This window comes from Barbus barbus, assembly GCF_936440315.1.
Source record: "Barbus barbus genome assembly, chromosome: 35".
In the NCBI taxonomy this organism is placed as follows: domain Eukaryota; kingdom Metazoa; phylum Chordata; class Actinopteri; order Cypriniformes; family Cyprinidae; genus Barbus; species Barbus barbus.
The window spans coordinates 3097347-3115075 of NC_136763.1; the positions used below are offsets into that span (position 1 = coordinate 3097347).

At 39.6% G+C, this 17729-nt stretch overlaps 2 pseudogenes across 2 annotated transcripts; one reads left to right on the plus strand and one right to left on the minus strand.

Annotated features, from left to right (window-relative positions):
- Positions 1-509: 509 nt before the first annotated feature.
- LOC306855238 (transcription factor HES-5-like) lies at positions 510-7980 on the minus strand (annotated as a pseudogene). Its single transcript has 3 exons — positions 7748-7980; positions 7435-7634; positions 510-702 (listed from the first exon to the last, which is right to left on the minus strand). The product of its transcript is annotated as a transcription factor HES-5-like (transcript).
- Positions 7981-15931: 7951 nt separating this feature from the next.
- Positions 15932-16668, plus strand: LOC306854756 (annotated as a pseudogene). The gene is made up of 2 exons: positions 15932-16163; positions 16277-16668. The product of its transcript is annotated as an uncharacterized misc_RNA (transcript).
- Positions 16669-17729: the final 1061 nt, after the last annotated feature.

Sequence of the window (17729 nt, forward strand, 5' to 3'; positions counted from 1 at the left end):
CTCTTGTGCCCATGGTCTTGATAAAGCCTTCACTGAAGAACGTCATCAGCCTTAGCGGCATTGGTTCAAGCTTTTGTTCACACAGAGCTCGGTCCGGGACTGAACCCGGCAATGTTACTAGGTCCCCAACCTGGGATCGATCCCGGAATTAATCTTCTGACGTGTTTGCGTTTACACAGAACGCATCTCCGGCAATTTTCCAGGACCAACGTGCAGTGTGAAAGGGTTATAAATGATCTTTCTAACAATAATAAAGTTTTTTTTTTTTTTTAGATGATGGGAATATCTAATGTAAAAGTCTTATATAAGTAAATGTTCCCATCTGGAACTCTTGACATGAAGTCTTCATAGAAGATTGAATCATCAGAGCACTTAGCAGTACAAATATCTCTTCCAAGCTGGAACTCATGGAACACTTTTTTCTTAAAAAGAGAAACTGAAAGCATAATAGTCCACTGAGTCTAATATACAGTAGATGTTCAGCATGTGCTGCTGGTTGCTGTAAGGCTCTACCAAGGCCTCCAGATGGCGCTCTTGTTGACATTCGTCTCTTTGCTGAAGGTGTTCTGGTCTAGCAGGACACTTTTCTTCCAGTTCTGCTCACATGATGTCTGCAGCTTCTGGAAGTGCTTCAACAGTCTTCTCTGGCTCTCTGTCTTCATCTCATCTTTGGACAGGAAGTGCAGAATCTCATGGACACACCTGGCGAAGCCTTGACTGACAGCATGTTAACCGCAATTGTGGCGTTGCATGAAGTTGAGCCTCATCTTCAGGATATCTGCTTTCTCCAGCTTGCTGCTGTTTGAGGACCTCTGGAGCCAGAAGACACTTGAGCTTGAGTTGACACAATCTCTGGGCATCTTCTCCACCTTTGGCTCAGCTGCAAATGAAGACAGAAACGCATTAGGAAAGTGGCCATCAAATAAGCCAATAATTAAGAAGTGCAGTGCAGTAATGCTGCTGTAAGAAGGATGTGAATGTACCTTGTTGTTGAGAGGGAGATGCTCCTTTGAGATGATTGTAGGTGTCATGTCTGGATCTCTGTTCTGTAGATCTCTCTGTTCAGAGTGAGTCTGATTTGCACTGGCTGCAGCTCCTCTATTTATACTCCCAAATCTCCATATGAATGTGTGAGGCTTGAGCTTGTTGGAGTTTCTCACAGCTTTGAGCCAATGAAAGAGCTCAAACAGACAATGAGGGATGTGGGCCGCCACATGCTCAATGATCCTCCATCAGGGGCTCAAAGGAGCAGATGGAGGGTGATTCTGGGAAAATGCTGAGAGCTCATGTTCACATCAATGTCATAACCAAACACATGCCATACCGAGATTTCATTATCCCTAAAAGAGCACTGCATGCCTTTAGAAAATAAATCAACACGTCAGTGTTAATCATAAAAATGTGCAAAGCAATGACATTATACTTTTAGGTGTGTATGTACATATGATTCTTTATGAATGAATGAGGCATTATATAAAGTAATGCTTTATCGTGTATTGCTGTACACCCAAAGCACTTCACAATCATATGGAGGGATCTCTCCTCAACCACCACCAGTGTGCAGCATCCACCTGGATGATGCGACGGCAGCCACAGTAAAACAGCACCAGTGCGCTCAGCACACACAAGCTAGGTGTAGAGGAGAAAGAGAGATAGAGCCAATTCAGTGGATGGGGTTTATTGGGAGGCCATGATTGACAAGGGCCAGTGGAGGGAATTTGGCCAGGACACCCCTACTCTTTACAAGAAATGCCATGGGATTTTTAATGTCCCATCCAAAGGATGGTGCTTTCTCACAGTAATGTGTCCCCGTCACTACTGGGGCATTAGGACCTACACAGACAACAGGGTGAGCACCCTCTGCTGCTTGTTTCCCCAGGAGGTCTCCCAACCAGGTACTGACCAAGCTCAACCCCGCTTAGCTTCAGTGCTTGAGCTGCTGGGTGATATGGCGGTGGCATAACAGTTTAATTGTACATTAATTAAATCAGCACATGCAGCTGCAGTTTTGAATCAGTGGAAATGCTGTAATAAAAGTGTTTTAGGTCAATGTAACAGGATATTCTGGTGAAGCAGCTGTTCTATGAGAGATCTGTGGTTGTACCTGTTCTCAGACAGTTTCACACACACGCAGAGGTGTAATGAGTACCTGAAAACCATACTTGAGTAAAAGTACAGATACCTTACAGTGAAAATTACTCCACTACAAGTTACAATTCACCAGTTCCAAAACAACCTGAGTAAGAGTATCTGATTTTAACAGTACTTAATTATTTTACTTATACTAAATATAGGCTCAAAGGTGTACTAGGCAAAGAGACATGCCAGTCAAAAACTGTAATGCTGTGGAGAAGCCGGGGAAACAGGCAGAGGCAAGGATCTATTTGCAGATATCTCATGGAAAAGCTAAAACAAACAATAAGCCAAAAACCACAGGGAACAAAGAACAGAATGACGGGCAAACATACAACCATTACATTCAACAACTCACAAAGACCTAAAGAAACACTAGGGCTGTATATATATACAGGAGGCTAACAAGCTGAACAACATAAGATACAAACTGACTACAAACACCACGGGAGACAGGAAGTGACCTAAAAGTCCAAGACAAAGCACAGAAAACACAACAAAAACAAGAAAGAGCTGATTTGTGAGGAGAGCAATCACGCTTATTTTCTAAAACCAAACACCTCAAAATTGCAAAAACAAAACAAAAAACAAAACAAAAACAATATCCTTCAAAAAGGTATCTTCAGTATAACGGATAAATAAAATACTGTTAAGTAAAATGAAAAAGTCAAAGTCTTCTTGCACTGGATGTGCTGATTTCGGCCTCATTAATGCCAGCTGTCATGTCCTTATCTCATAAATAAAACACCTGTGATTCACTGCTACTGGCTAAGAAACTCACATTCACGTAAAGTAACCTTGTTGACAAGTTTGGGTAAGGGCAAAATGCACAAGATAGGGTACAATGAGTGCCCTGTAGTTGGCGATATCACATCTTTTGTAGCATAAATAAAGTTCTGCAGAAAACCTATGTGCCATGCAAAATGTAATGTGTAACTGCAACACTTATTTTAAATGCAGTGGAGTCAGCGGCGTAACTTTGCTTTGAAAAGTGGTGGGGACAATATCGAGCCTGGTAAAAAGTGGTGGGGACATGTCCCACCCGTCCCACCCGTAAATTACGCCTATGAGGGGAGTAAAGAGTACAGATACTCATTCGAAAATGTAGCGAAGTAGAGAGTAAAAGTTGCTAATGTCTTTGATGCTCAGTAAACCAAGTATCCGAAAAGATACTTAAGTACAGTACTTAGTTACATTTACTCAAGTACTTTACACTGCTGCATGCACGTCTATCCTTGTGGGGACTCTTCATAACCGTAATGGTTTTTCTAATGTGCATACCATATATTGTATCACCCTACACCAACCCTACATCTAAATTTATCCCTTTTTTTAGGTCACCACAGTGACACGAGTCTCTCACACACACACACACACACACACACACGTTGGTTTTTGTGGTTTATGGGGACTCTCCATAGGCGTAATGGTTTTTATACTGAACAAACTGTGTGTGCTATTGCCCTACACCAACCCTACACCTAAACTTAGCCCTCACACGAGACTTTGTGCATTTTTAGATTTTCAAAAAAACATTTACAATTATTCATTTAGCTGACGCTTTTATCCAAAGCGACTTACAATTGCTATATATGTCAGAGGTCGCACACCTCTGGAGCAACTAGGGGGTTAAGTGTCTTGCTCAGGGACACATTGGCGTCTCACAGTGGATTCAAACCCAGGTCTCTCACACCAAAGGCATGTGTCTTATCCACTGCGCCATCACCTCCACACCCCAAAAAAACACCATTTAGTATGTTTTTTAAGCCTTTTGAATTACGGGGACTTAGGCAGTGTCCTCATAAACCACCTTCATATTGTAATACCTCTGTCATACCCATGTCATTATACAAATTTGTGTCCTCATAAACCACATAAACATGCACACACACACACACACAGACAGAGAGAGAGAGACAGTGACAGACAGACAAACACAGAGCTGGTTCATGTCATAATGTGGACCCCGATCACACGGTGGAGTCACAGAGACACACAGCTTCCCTCACTTCTGTTTTCATCACATTAAATCCCACTAGAAGTGTGTCGGTTCCCACTGGACTAACATAGCTCTCAAACACTGAATCATCTTTGCTGTGTGTGACAATAAGCTGTAATAACTGTTTTTCTAATGTTAAAAGTATACTTTTAAGCTATATTAAATTAAACTTAAATGAAATAAATATATTTTAAATTTATTTATAATATATAATTAGATTTCAGTAATTATATAATAATTATGATTTAATAGGAGTGCTTCAAGTGATTTCAATGAACTGCATCACGGAAAGCATTTGTAAACCAACATTTGGGGTTTTACAGGTTTTTTTCAACTGCTTACACACAAAATCTTTACTTGTCACACAATTCCTGAAACCTGAAACTCAAACACCAGAAGCACACACCAAATCTGCAAAACCATACACTAATTCTCGACCCTAGACTCAGTTTTCAATTTCATAAAACACTTTCTGCAAAACACAACACACAATTCTCTATGCAAAGCACAAAAATCTAACAGGAATGAATATTATGGCTTCATTTGGCAGATGCTTTTATCCAGCTTACAGTGCTCTAATTACAGGAAACCCCTATCCCTCTGGAGCAAACTGGAGTAAAGAGCCTTTCTAAGGTGGTGGTTACGGCTGCTTAGATTGAAACTGCAACCTTCTGCTTACCAGTTCACTGATTTAGCCAACTACACCACAAAAGTAATAAAGCTATAACAAAAATTAGCATGCAATTGTAAACATATGAAATCAAATTTGGAAAGAAATGGAATGCTGACAACATGAATTGTGAAATATTTGAACTTGTTGAAATTTTTTACAGGTAGTCGTGCTCATGGAGAGCAGGCACACGAATGTTTTGAGCAAACACAGAAGTAGCCAGATTGTCCTGCGCTTGCTTCCAGGTTGAGATGATGAGACAGATGGGTGCACTCAGACAAGGATAGCCTCGGTGCCTCTTTCTCATACATGATCAGATTCCAGTATGACTGCAGCAATGAGGGCCATGATGGATGGCAAACACAGGTGAAGGTGGGCACTGTGGTCAGCTGCTTTATCAGAATAAAGCTGCAGAATTGGCACAGCTGTGTTGAGAAGGCAGTAGGATGTCAGTTCACCGCCGGTAAATACATGATTGTTAGAACAAGAAGTTTGAATAAAGCATTGTGTTCGTAATCGTATATGTATTTATTTATTTATTTATTTATTGTGATGCTTAATTTTATTCAGTGTTTTACTTATTTGTTCATGTTTTCCATTGTTGTCAGCTAATAAAATATAATAATTTCATTAATTAATTGATTAATTCATTGCTTGATTGAAAATTCACCTTAGCTGCATTGGTCTAGTGTATATTCAGGTATGTATGTTATATGACAAAAGAAATTACATTTTGCTTGTTTTATTAAAATGTAATTTTCAGCATAAAATGTAATATAATTAATTATTGGTCAGCATTTATCATTATTATTTTTGTGCGTAAGTGCTGGGGTGGGCTATAATGCAATTCATTCTGGGGTAGTCTTAATTATTAAGCAGTAATACTTACATTTTTCAAGTATAAAATCAACAGCCTTCTCCAAAGGCAAGATCTTGGAGCAGCTGGCCGATGTCTTCTTTTGGCAGACATTGCAAACGCTGAGGAAAAACCATACTACACATGTGGTAGGTTTTCTGAGTTAGTGGTGCTACGAGGTGATAGTTTACCTGTAAATAAGATGCCAAGAAGACTCTTTTAACTACTACTCTACTGTTAAATATTCCTTACACCAATGTCTCATTAAAATGTCTACAAATGGATAAAAAGAATCCGAGATCAGGTAAAAACCATAGACGCTGGTTCAATGGTTCGCCACTGGGAGGTGTTCTCAATGAATTCACATGATTCATGGGTTCACAGAGAACGTATGACGTAATAAAGCCTTGTTACTGAAAGCATGTTACTTTGGCAGTTTGACAGTGCTCCGAGCCACTGGTTCAAACTAATGATCCACAAAGGTTTAGAAGCATCACTAAGCAGTGCTTCGCGTTCCAGTAAAAAGTTCCTAATGGGAACTCAGAATTTCGGACTTCCGGATACAAACGGAAGGCACCATTTGACTTTCTCCCAATCTCCCAAATAAGTCTTGGTAGGGCTAAAGTCTTTGGTAAGTCCTTTTTACAAACAATATTGACTTAAGTGTGTTTATAAAAATATGCTTTACAGTATCTAAGGCATATTTGCACCTTGCTGATGAGGCTGTGAGGAAATTAGTCAAAATATCATAGGTGTTGTTTAGTAACAACATACAAGTGGGATGGGGACGTTTGTTATTTTGGATTATTTTCATTCAAGACAAAGGAAAAGATACCTGTATTATTGATAAAATGACAAGAATCACAGAAGATGTCAGACACTCAGTAGATTGTTTTATTTTGCAGCAGAAATCCATTCACTGAACTTAAAAACGTCCATCACCTTCACAGAAGGACACAAATGATCACATGATCAATTAAAAAGACAAATGACAAAGTTTTCATGAGAATATAAACCTTCACAGAAGGAACAATCACAGCTGTATATAGTACAGGAAAGATTCAGAGAACAAACCTTTTGACTTTTACAAACCCTTAAAATAGGGAGATTCTGAATATGATCTATTATAGACCAAAGTGGATAACATCAAATATGATCAAAGAATATTAATGATTATCATCTCAGATGAAATCAAATGTGAGTCCATTTTGAGCTACTTTATGGCGCGAGATTTTTGCTGTCATATTAATATCAAGATATTATAACATTTCATAGAAGATGTGCTCTTTATCAGCTTTTAGAACAAAACTTTAGTTTCAGAGTAGTTTTCAGATTATAAATGGCCTTTAAAATAATAAAGAAAATTTACTTCACATCAAATGAAGAATGTAAAAGTCACTGTTGTCTAATATAAACGTCAGTAAATGTTCCCATGTGGAACCCTTGACATGAAGTCTTCATAGAAGATTGAATCATCAGAGCACTTAGCAGTACAAATATCTCTTCCGAACTGGAACTCATGAAACACTTTTTCTCAAAAAGAGAAACTGAAAGCGTGATAGTCTGCTGAGTCTAGTGCAGACATTCAGTCGGAGTCTTTTGAGCTCTACCAAGGCCACCAGATGGAGCTCTTGTTGACATTCATCTCTTTTCTGAAGGTGTTCTGGTCTGGCAGGACACTTTCCCTCCTGTTCTGCTCACATGAAGTCTGAAGCTTCTGGAAGTACTTCAGCAGTCTTCTCTGGATTGCTGTCTTCATCTCATCTTTGGACACACCTGGAGAAGCCTTGACTGACAGCATGTGAACTGGAACTGTGGTGTTGCAGGAGGTTGAGCGTCATCTCCAGGATATCTGCTTTCTCCAGCTTGGAATCAGGCTGCTGCTTGAAGAACTCTGGAGCCAGAAGACACTTGAGCTGCTCGATCCTGCTGTTGATACGATCTCTGAGCATCTTCTCCACCTTTGGCTTTCTCAGCTGCAAATGAAGACAGAAAAGCATTAGGAAAGTGTCCTTCAAATAAGCCAGTGATTAAGAAGAGCAGTGAAAGCTGCTGCAGTAATGCTGCTGTAAGAAGGATGTGAATGTACCTTGTTGTTGAGAGGGAGATGCTCCTTTGAGATGATTGTAGGTGTCATGTCTGGATCTCTGTTCTGTAGATCTCTCTGTTCAGAGTGAGTCTGATTTGCACTGGCTGCAGCTCCTCTATTTATACTCCCAAATCTCCATATGAATGTGTGAGGCTTGAGCTTGTTGGAGTTTCTCACAGTTTGGAGCCAATAGAAGAGCTCAAACAGACAATGAGGGATGTGGGCCGCCACATGCTCAATGATCCTCCATCAGGGGCTGAAAGGAGCAGATGGAGGGTGAATCTGGGAAAGTGCTGACCTGTAGAGCTCATGTTCACATCGATGTCACTGAAGCAGCACACGCTCATCAACACTAGAAACACGTGGAGTCAGTGAGCACGCATACATCACTGTGCACTGAAGTATCATGGCATTCCTACACTTTCCGATCTCAATTACTCTGTACTTTAAACAAAGCAGTGTTTTAGTTTGCATTCCATAGCTTAATATCAAACTAAAATATTACAATATTTTTTTTTTTTATAAAACTGTTTAGGTCATGTCAAATCATAACAAAATGAATAACAAAATTAAGGTTAATCAGTAGAAATTAAACTGTTCGAATGTTTTCTTATTTTGGGCAAAGAAGTTCTTTCAGTATTATTTTCATACATATGGATTTATTTATGAGGATTTGTATGAAGATCAACATTTTAAGTCTTTTCACAGAAGTGCAAATATTTAGTGTCATAATTTATGATATTCCGCATTATCATTGCTGCCATGACGTCACTCACACACGGTGGAGTCCAGATGAAGCAGATGTGTGTGTGTTTGTGCTGGTCAGTGTGAGTAGATCTCATGTGAGGTTCCCACACCGACTCTCTGTGTTCACATCAATGGAGCACAAAAGCATCCAGAGTCCTGAATGGAGCATTAGTGACGCTGAAGACTTCAACCTGACGTCACCAACCATCTGGAGGGATGCACAGCGACATGTCCTGACTTCATACAGGAGTCAGGGAGTTATCACCTTCTGATCAGAATTATTATTATGCAATGAGAATATGCAAAAATATGGATATTAAATTGAATATGTAAAACATCACTTTTTGATTGCTTTTTCAGCAGCAAATAGATTTTAGTTAAATTTGTGAGACACGTTTGTTTAGATGACAAAAATATCTTAAGTGGCTGATGCAAAAACTTTTCATTTCAAAAGTTCATGATGCATTCAGGAAAATGAACCGTGATAGTGCTGCAATTCTGTTCATCATCAGTGACATCATCAAACCAGCTCGTCAAATATCCATAAGTGTGTCGAGTCCCTTGTGTGTTTGTCAAATCTTGAGCTTGTGTTGGGGTTTAGGATGCTAATGACACTAGAACTGTGACTCTGTTCTCCAGAGTTTCCCACACACACAACAATAGAAGTGTGTCTATTCACATGATAATTTGATGGACAAATTAAAACCTCAGTCGATTTAAAGTAGTTTTAATGTTCATGCGTTTCCCATGGCATTCAAAATTACCCAGTGAGTCTGTGCAAAATTAAATAAAGAAATAAAATTAAAATAAATAAAGTTTACTCATGTTTGTAATCCTTGTTAATAATCAATAATAAATAAACACTTATCTAATAGCTGAAAATTGTATGCTGAAAGTTTTTATTCTGGATCTTAATACAATAACTTTGAGATTTGAACACATACAGTATATAAACAAAATATTATTTTCTTTAATGTATTCTTAAATTCTCATTTTCATCTTTGGTATCTTTCTTTGAATGAACCTGTGATTTATTTAATAATACTATTATAATCGTATTCATTTATTAATCCTTATTTGTTTTGATTAACATTTTTATTCTGAATTTGCTTTTATAAAAGAAATTGTTACTATTTTATTTTGCCTCAGAAATATTTTTCATTCTTTAAAAACTTCTGTAATTTTAAAGTTCTGTCATGTTTGATATGGATATATCTTAAATCTTCGACTTATATTTTATAATGTTTTTTGTTTGTTTGTTTTTAATTACAGTCCATCTAAACATGTACCAATGGTCCTGTGTAAAATACAGCACAAAAGAGTCAGTCTTTGGGAACTGTTTAGTCCCGTGGGAACCGACACACTTCTATTGTGTGAATGATTTAATGTGATGAATACAGAAGTGTGGGAAGCCGTGTGTCTCGGTGACTCCACCAGCTCCAGGAGAGTGTGACTGCAGTCAGTTTAAAGATCTCTGAGAAAGCAGCTGTGTGTTTCATTGAGCATGTGGCGGCCTACATCCCTCATTGTCTGTTTGAGCTGTGTTCAAGCCTCACACATTCATATGGAGATTTGGGAGTATAGAACAGAGAGATCTACAGAACCGAGATCCAGACATGACACCTACAATCATCTCAAAGGAGCATCTCCCTCTCAACAACAAGGTACATTCACATCCTTCTTACTGCAGCAGCTCTCACTGCTCTTCTTAAATATCAGCTTATCTGAAAGCCACTTTACTGATGCTTTTCTGTCTTCATTTGCAGCTGAGAAAGTCAAAGGGTGGAGAACGTGCTCAAGCTCAAGTGTCTTCGGGCTCCAGAGTTCCCCTTCAGGAACTCGAGCTGCGTCAGATACGCTTTGGGAACGCCTTCGGCGTGACCGTCTGAATCATCTGTACAATCGGTCCAGTGGAAGGGCGAGGCGTGAGGGTGACGTCACGACCAGGAAGCTTTAAAAGCACGTGAGGTGGAGCCGGCTTCAGCTTTCTGTCATTCAGGAAGCGCTTTGTGTGTCTGTCAGTCCGATATTTGTTTTGTGAGTCTTATTTGGTGTTGTTTGTCAAAATAAAGCACTATGTCCAAGGCCACAAGTAAATCAAAGCAAAAGGGCGACCTCGGATCACGCTTCAAGCTGTGTGTTCCTCCCTGCTCTCGCTACAATCACGAGCGGGGATACACACAAGTTTGTGCGCGGTCTGCCTGGGTGCGAAGCATGCGGAGTCGGCTCTCTTCGAGAAGGGAGCCTTTGCGAGTGTTCCTCACGGTGCTGGCCCCGCGGCTGCCATCAGATCAAGCGCCCGCTCTTTGTGTTCGGAAGCCCGCCCCGCGGTTTCTTCCCCCAGAGAGAGGGCTCGACGCTCCGCTTGTCTTCCTCCGAGGAGGTGGACGCGAAAGACGTCGATGAGCTTTGTAAAGCTGCAGTGTTTGCACAAGCATATTATGAATGACGACATCATTATATTCGCGCTGTCAGCTGTAAGATAAAGAGCTGATTGTGCTTTTCCCCACCGTAAGATCTCGCGGTTCCGGTCCGCCACTGAGGCATGGCGGCGAGTGAGACCAAGTAGGGCTCGCGGATTGTAACATGGATCTGGCGGATGGGTTGGAGACGGGTTTGCTCTATCTCCGCCTGCATTCCCCAGATCTAGCACTTGGGGCTGGAAGCCCGCGGTGCGGTTCTTCCCCCTTTGAGTGCGAGCTCGCTTTTGCAGTGCGCGTTGCCGAGGCGGCCGCGTGCATTACTTCATTCTCATTCTTATTATGAATCCTTTCATATCAGACCGTGTTTACTCGTCTGGTTGTCTTTCTGCATTTAATTTTTGAGGAATTAAATTATGTATTTCATCTAACTAGGAGAAGTTAGATGTGTGTGTGTGTATATACACATACATATATGTGTATATAGGAGCCTCTGGGACTTTTCTCGTGTGAGAGCACGATGCTTTACAACCGTGGTCCAGCTCCTCATTTAGGGAGCATCACCTCTCGTACATAATATTGGAGTCAGAGTCGCGCTCCCGGGCCAAAGGCTTCTAGCAGAAGGCGGATCTGTCTTTGGCTAAAACGGACTTCTGAGGGCCACCCCTCTGGGGAAGAGCAGCTTACATCGCATTACACGGTGCCCGTCTCTCCTCAGTGCCCTCGGGAGATCGGTCTGCCAACCCTGACAGTGTTCCAGTGTGAAGCGGTCTCCAGCGAGCACTTCTCTCAGTTACTTCCGCCCGGAAACGTAGTTTAACTGAGAAGCTCTCCGCCCCTTCGGGGGTCTCTAGAGCAGGTAGTTTGGACGTCTCCTGCCGGTGTGCCGTTCTGGTACACCAGAGGCCAGTCTCGAGAGACTGGTTCCCTTAGTAGACTATTTGGCTACTCGCAAATGTGTCTCCATGGGTCCTGCATACTGTAGAGAGAGGCTACAGAATCCAGTTTGGTTCTCCTCCGCCTCAATTCAACGGGGCGAATCCCACTCAGGTGGGCTCTGAGCAGGCTCTGGTAATGGAACGAGAAGTAGAGTACTCTCTTGAGGAAGGAGGCAATCGAGGTGGTCCCTCCTCACGTTCCAATTTGCTTTTACATAGATGTGTATAGGTAGATTCCACATTCAACTGCTCCAGATAAATCAACGAGTCTGCCATCTTGAAACAGTCAATGTGTCATCACAATAAAAATCAATGAGTTTCAAGATGCCAAAACATTGCACAGCCTCTGGTTGTAAAAACAGGCAAAATTAAAATTCCTAAAGAAAGTGGATAAACCTTCACTTTCAGGTAAGAATGTGTTGGTTTATGTTTTTAATATATATTAATGCAATATTACAGGTTAATAAATTATAATATCTATGAAATGTTGTGTTAGCTCTCCAGTGTTAATTGACCTCCTTTGACCATTCCAATATGGGAGGTGGCTTATGTATAGCGTCCCATTGAAACTGCTAATAGGGCACCTGTACATATCTATGCGCTTTCAGACATACACTTGCAAACTTCCCTAAGCATTTCTCCTTGGGGGGGATCCCTGCTGCCCTGTTCCTCTTTGTGAAGTGGACAAGGAAAGTTTATATGGATAGTTTATATGACCCTCAACCCCTCAATTTTGACCAAGGGAGCCCGTCTATTTCATATACCACAATGCAACACAATTGTGACATCACCGCAGTTCCAAATCAGCCCATAGCAAGGGTTCTGCCAGTAGTGTGCACTCGTGCAATGTAATCAATGTCATACATCCAAGTCAAAGAAGCAGAGGGAAGTTAGCGAAGAAAGGGCATAAAAACTAACTGGAATGCAGCCATAGTTGTAGCCTGACCTTCTTTCCGTTATTTACAGATATGATGTAAACAAGCATGGACAAATAATTAAAACATGCAGTTTCCTGGGAAATTGATCACGAAAACTTTAAAATATAAATGATGATTACAGTGCTGGTGAATGCTTGATCTGATTGGTTGACAAACATTCTAAGGCATGCAATTATTTTCAAGGAAACACATGGCAAAAGTAGTTCCAGGAATGTCTTAATATTTCTAATATATTCCAATTAAAATGTCCCTTCCATCTACTAAGTGAGGGTTATATAAGTTCATTTCACTAGACAAAATATGTTAATTCAAGACACAATGCAACATCATCAAATACAGACAAAACTGGATGAGTTTGGAGTGCGATTGCATACTTGTCTAAATAAAAATGACCACACTTTCATTTATTTACATGTGTATGTTATGTTTGTGTGCATTTCTGTAAAATATTTTTATCATGAGTATTAATTCACATACTTTAAATTGGGTAATTTAAATGTCCGTTGCAATGTTTGATATGAAAACAAATGTGATTTGGTTAAGTTAGTGTGTCATCTTCACATTGGTAAGCCATAATCATGATATTTGCATTGTAACTGTCTGATCTATTGAAAATGACCTCAGGGGACTTAACTAATATTATTATTATTATTATTATTATTATTATTATTATATAGAAATGTTGTTTTGAAGCAGCATTTCCTGTCCATTTACATTTAGTGAGAAGCCGGCAGGGTTTATCTTGCAGTCAAATAATATATGTGTGTGTTCATACGTCTGGTTTGAAATGAAGATTAGATTATTGTTATCTTCAAATTTAGTGGAAGGTCTGTGAGGGGCGTGTGTGTATTGTAGTATAAATGAGGTGAATGAATAAAGTGAGAAACAGACTCACAGAAATATAACTAAATATACTCTTTCAACTTCATATATTGATATTATAAACGCAAAATGAAAAGAACTGACTTTTATTTCAACAAATCAGAGGCATCAGAGGCAGGGTTGGTTCCAGACATTAGGAGGCCCAAGGCAAAAATCATTTAGGCAAGGGCGCAGGTTTGCTTTCGACATTGGTGGGGACATAAACCCACTATACCCCCCCCCCCCCCCCCATGCTGGAGGCCCCCCCACCCCCAATAAAAAGCACTTGAAACAAACATGATTCTTAACCTTTTCATTTACACAACATTTAACTTTAAATGTTGTATACTTATACGTACAGACATTTTGAAAATTACTATTTTAAATGTTTTTGAAAGAAGTCTCTTATGCTCATCGAGTCTGGATTTAGCCTACTTGATTAAAAATACAGAAAAAATAACAATATTGTGAAATATTATTACAACTTAAAATAATGATTTTTCTATTTTACTATACTTTAAAATATATTTCTGTGATGCAAAACTGATTTTCTTGTCTTCGGTGTCACATGATCCTACAGGTACATAAATAATTATAATATGCTGATTTATTATCAAACTTTTTTTTTTTTTTTTTTTTTTTTTTTTTTTTTTTTTCTGTATTTTTGATGAAATAAATGCAGGCTTGATGAGCATAAGACATTTCTTTCAAAAAAAGAATATCGTGATAGTGCTGGAATCATCAGTGACATCATCAAATCAGCTCATCAAATATCCATAAGATTGTCGAGTCCCTTGTGTGTTTGTCAAATTGGTTTAATTGCAGATGGGTGAAAATTCAACTATATCCAATGAACAATGAGGCTTGAATCTGCTGTCCGTTTTGACTGGTGGACTGGCATATAGGGGATGTTACGGTTATGGAGGCCCTTCCTCAAAGCCCGAGGCCCTAGGCAATCGCCTGCTCTACCTATAGCTAGCGCCTGCCCTGATCAGAGGCGTGAGAAAGCTTGTAGGGAATCTGTCCTGCATTAAGGCTCATTATCATGTGAATAGACACACTTCTATTGTTGTGTGTGTGGGAAACTCTGGAGAACAGAGTCACAGTTCTAGTGTCTTTAGCATCCTAAACCCCAACACAAGCTCAAGATTTGACAAACACACAAGGGACTCGACACACTTATGGATATTTGACGAGCTGGTTTGATGATGTCACTGATGATGAACAGAATTGCAGCACTATCACGGTTCATTTTCCTGAATGCATCATGAACTTTTGAAATGAAAAGCTTTTGCATCAGGCACTTAAGATATTTTTGTCATCTAAACAAACGTGTCTCACAAATTTAACTAAAATGTAACTAAATCTATTTGCTGCTGAAAAAGCAATCAAAAAGTGACGTTTTACATATTCAATTTAATATCCGTATTTTTGCATATTCTCATTGCATAATATTAATTCTGATCAGAAGGTGATAAATCCCTGACTCCTGTATGAAGTCAGGACATGTCGCTGTGCATCCCTCCAGATGGTTGGTGACGTCAGGTTGAACAGAGTCTTCAGCGTCACTAATGCTCCATTCAGGACTCTGGATGCTTTTGTGCTCCATTGATGTGAACACAGAGAGTCGGTGTGGGAACCTCACATGAGATCTACTCACACTGACCAGCACAAACACACACACATCTGCTTCATCTGGACTCCACCGTGTGTGAGTGATGTCATGGCAGCAATGATAATGCTGAATATCATAAATTATGACATTAAATACCTGCACTTTATGTGAGACTACTTAAAATGTTGGTCTTCATGCAAATCCTCATAAATACATCTATATCTATCCAAATAATACTGTAAGAATTTGTTTGCCCAAAACAAGAAAACATATATTTATTTTTTTATTGATTGTATTGTATTCTGTTATTTTTTCCCCCTCCCTCTCTGTTTTACCACAATTTGGTTCAACTTCTAATGCACACCATTAATAAAGTATGATTTGACATAACATACATGTTTTTATACAGTTTTATTTATATATGGAATGCAAACTAAAACACTGCTTTGTTTAAAGTACAGAGTAATTGAGATCGGAAAGTGTAGGAATGCCATGATACTTCAGTGCACAGTGATGTACGCGTTCGCTGACTCCACGTGTTTCTAGTGTTGATGAGCGTGTGCTGCTTCAGTGACATCGATGTGAACATGAGCTCTACAGGTCAGCATTTTCCCAGATTCACCCTCCATCTGCTCCTTTCAGCCCCTGATGGAGGATCATTGAGCATGTGGCGGCCCACATCCCTCATTGTCTGTTCACATCTTTCATTGGCTCCAAACTGTGAGAAACTCCAACAAGCTCAAGCCTCACACATTCATATGGAGATTTGGGAGTATAAATAGAGGAGCTGCAGCCAGTGCAAATCAGACTCACTCTGAACAGAGAGATCTACAGAACAGAGATCCAGACATGACACCTACAATCATCTCAAAGGAGCATCTCCCTCTCAACAACAAGGTACATTCACATCCTTCTTATAGCAGCATTACTGCAGCAGCTTTCACTGCTCTTCTTAATCATTGGCTTATTTGAAGGACACTTTCCTAATGCTTTTCTGTCTTCATTTGCAGCTGAGAAAGCCAAGAGTGGAGAAGATGCACAGAGATCGTATCAACAGCAGCATCGAGCAGCTCAAGTGTCTTCTGGCTCCAGAGTTCTTCAAGCAGCAGCCTGATTCCAAGCTGGAGAAAGCAGATATCCTGGAGATGACGCTCAACCTCCTGCAACACCACAGTTCCAGTTCACATGCTGTCAATCAAGGCTTCTCTTTTCCTTTCCAAAAATGAGATGAAGACCGAGAAGATTGCAGAAGTACTTCCAGAAGCTGCAGACATCATGTGAGCGAAACAGGAGGGAAAGTGTCCTGCCAGACAAGAACACATTCAGCAAAGAGATGAATGTCAACAAGAGCTCCATCTGGAGGCCTTGGTACAGTCTTACAGCAACCAGGAGCACATGCTGAATTTCTACATTACACTATTACCTGTTCAGTTTCTCTTTTAGAGAAAAAAACGTGTTTCATGAGTTCCAGTCCGGAAGAGATATTTGTACTGCTAAGTGCTCTGATAATTCCAGATGGGAACATTTACTGATGTCTATATTAGACAACACTGACTTTAAGATACACCTGCATGAGCTGTGAAGGAAATACTCTGATTCAGTGTTCCATGAAGACTTATCTTTTCTATTTTTGAGAAAACGTAATTTAACTATGTTTAGTTTGAAATATAACTTGCATTGCAAATGCCATAATGGCATTTTTTGCAGGTCCTTAGACTTAATAGTCTACAAGTGCATTAAACTGCATTTTTCATATCATTTGGGTATAATTTGGGTATAATTTTCTCCTTTGAGGCGATGCAATATGTGACTGTAAAGTCAAAGCAGCTCTATTGTTTGTTTCATGTTGAAACACTGTTCTTTGTTTTGCAAATGACAAAAATAATTTGATCAAATTTGTTGTTTTGAAAAAAAAATGTACAATTGAAATTGTATTCTTCTTATTCTGAAAAGAATGTGAAATCCTTTTGGAGGTTAATGTAAAACTCTCTAATGCATTGTGAAGTAATAGAGATATGCACACTCTATATACTGCTGTATATGTTAACTGTATTTACATTATTGTAAATCTTCTGATATAACGTGTTATGCACATGTATTGACATTTGTGATGTGATCAGTGTCCTCTAGGGGGCGTTTCTCTCTGCTCAGAGCATCAGTTTAATGAAGGAGCTTTTATTAAAAACAAATGCTTTCAACCGTGAAAGTAATGTGTATGAGAAATATTTTCTATACATAAAGAAAAAAATAAACTGAGCTCAACTCGATTATGTGGTTTCTTTTATTTTCTATGATGCCTCAATGTTCTTAATCACTGAAGCTACACTTAATGTCTGTATGACATTGCATTAGACAGCAAAATATTACAGGAAGTGTCTGTATCTGACATTCAATTGTTCAAAAACGGTTAGTAGCTACTGGCTGCTTGATATATACTGAAACAACTTGCTCTTATTTACATAT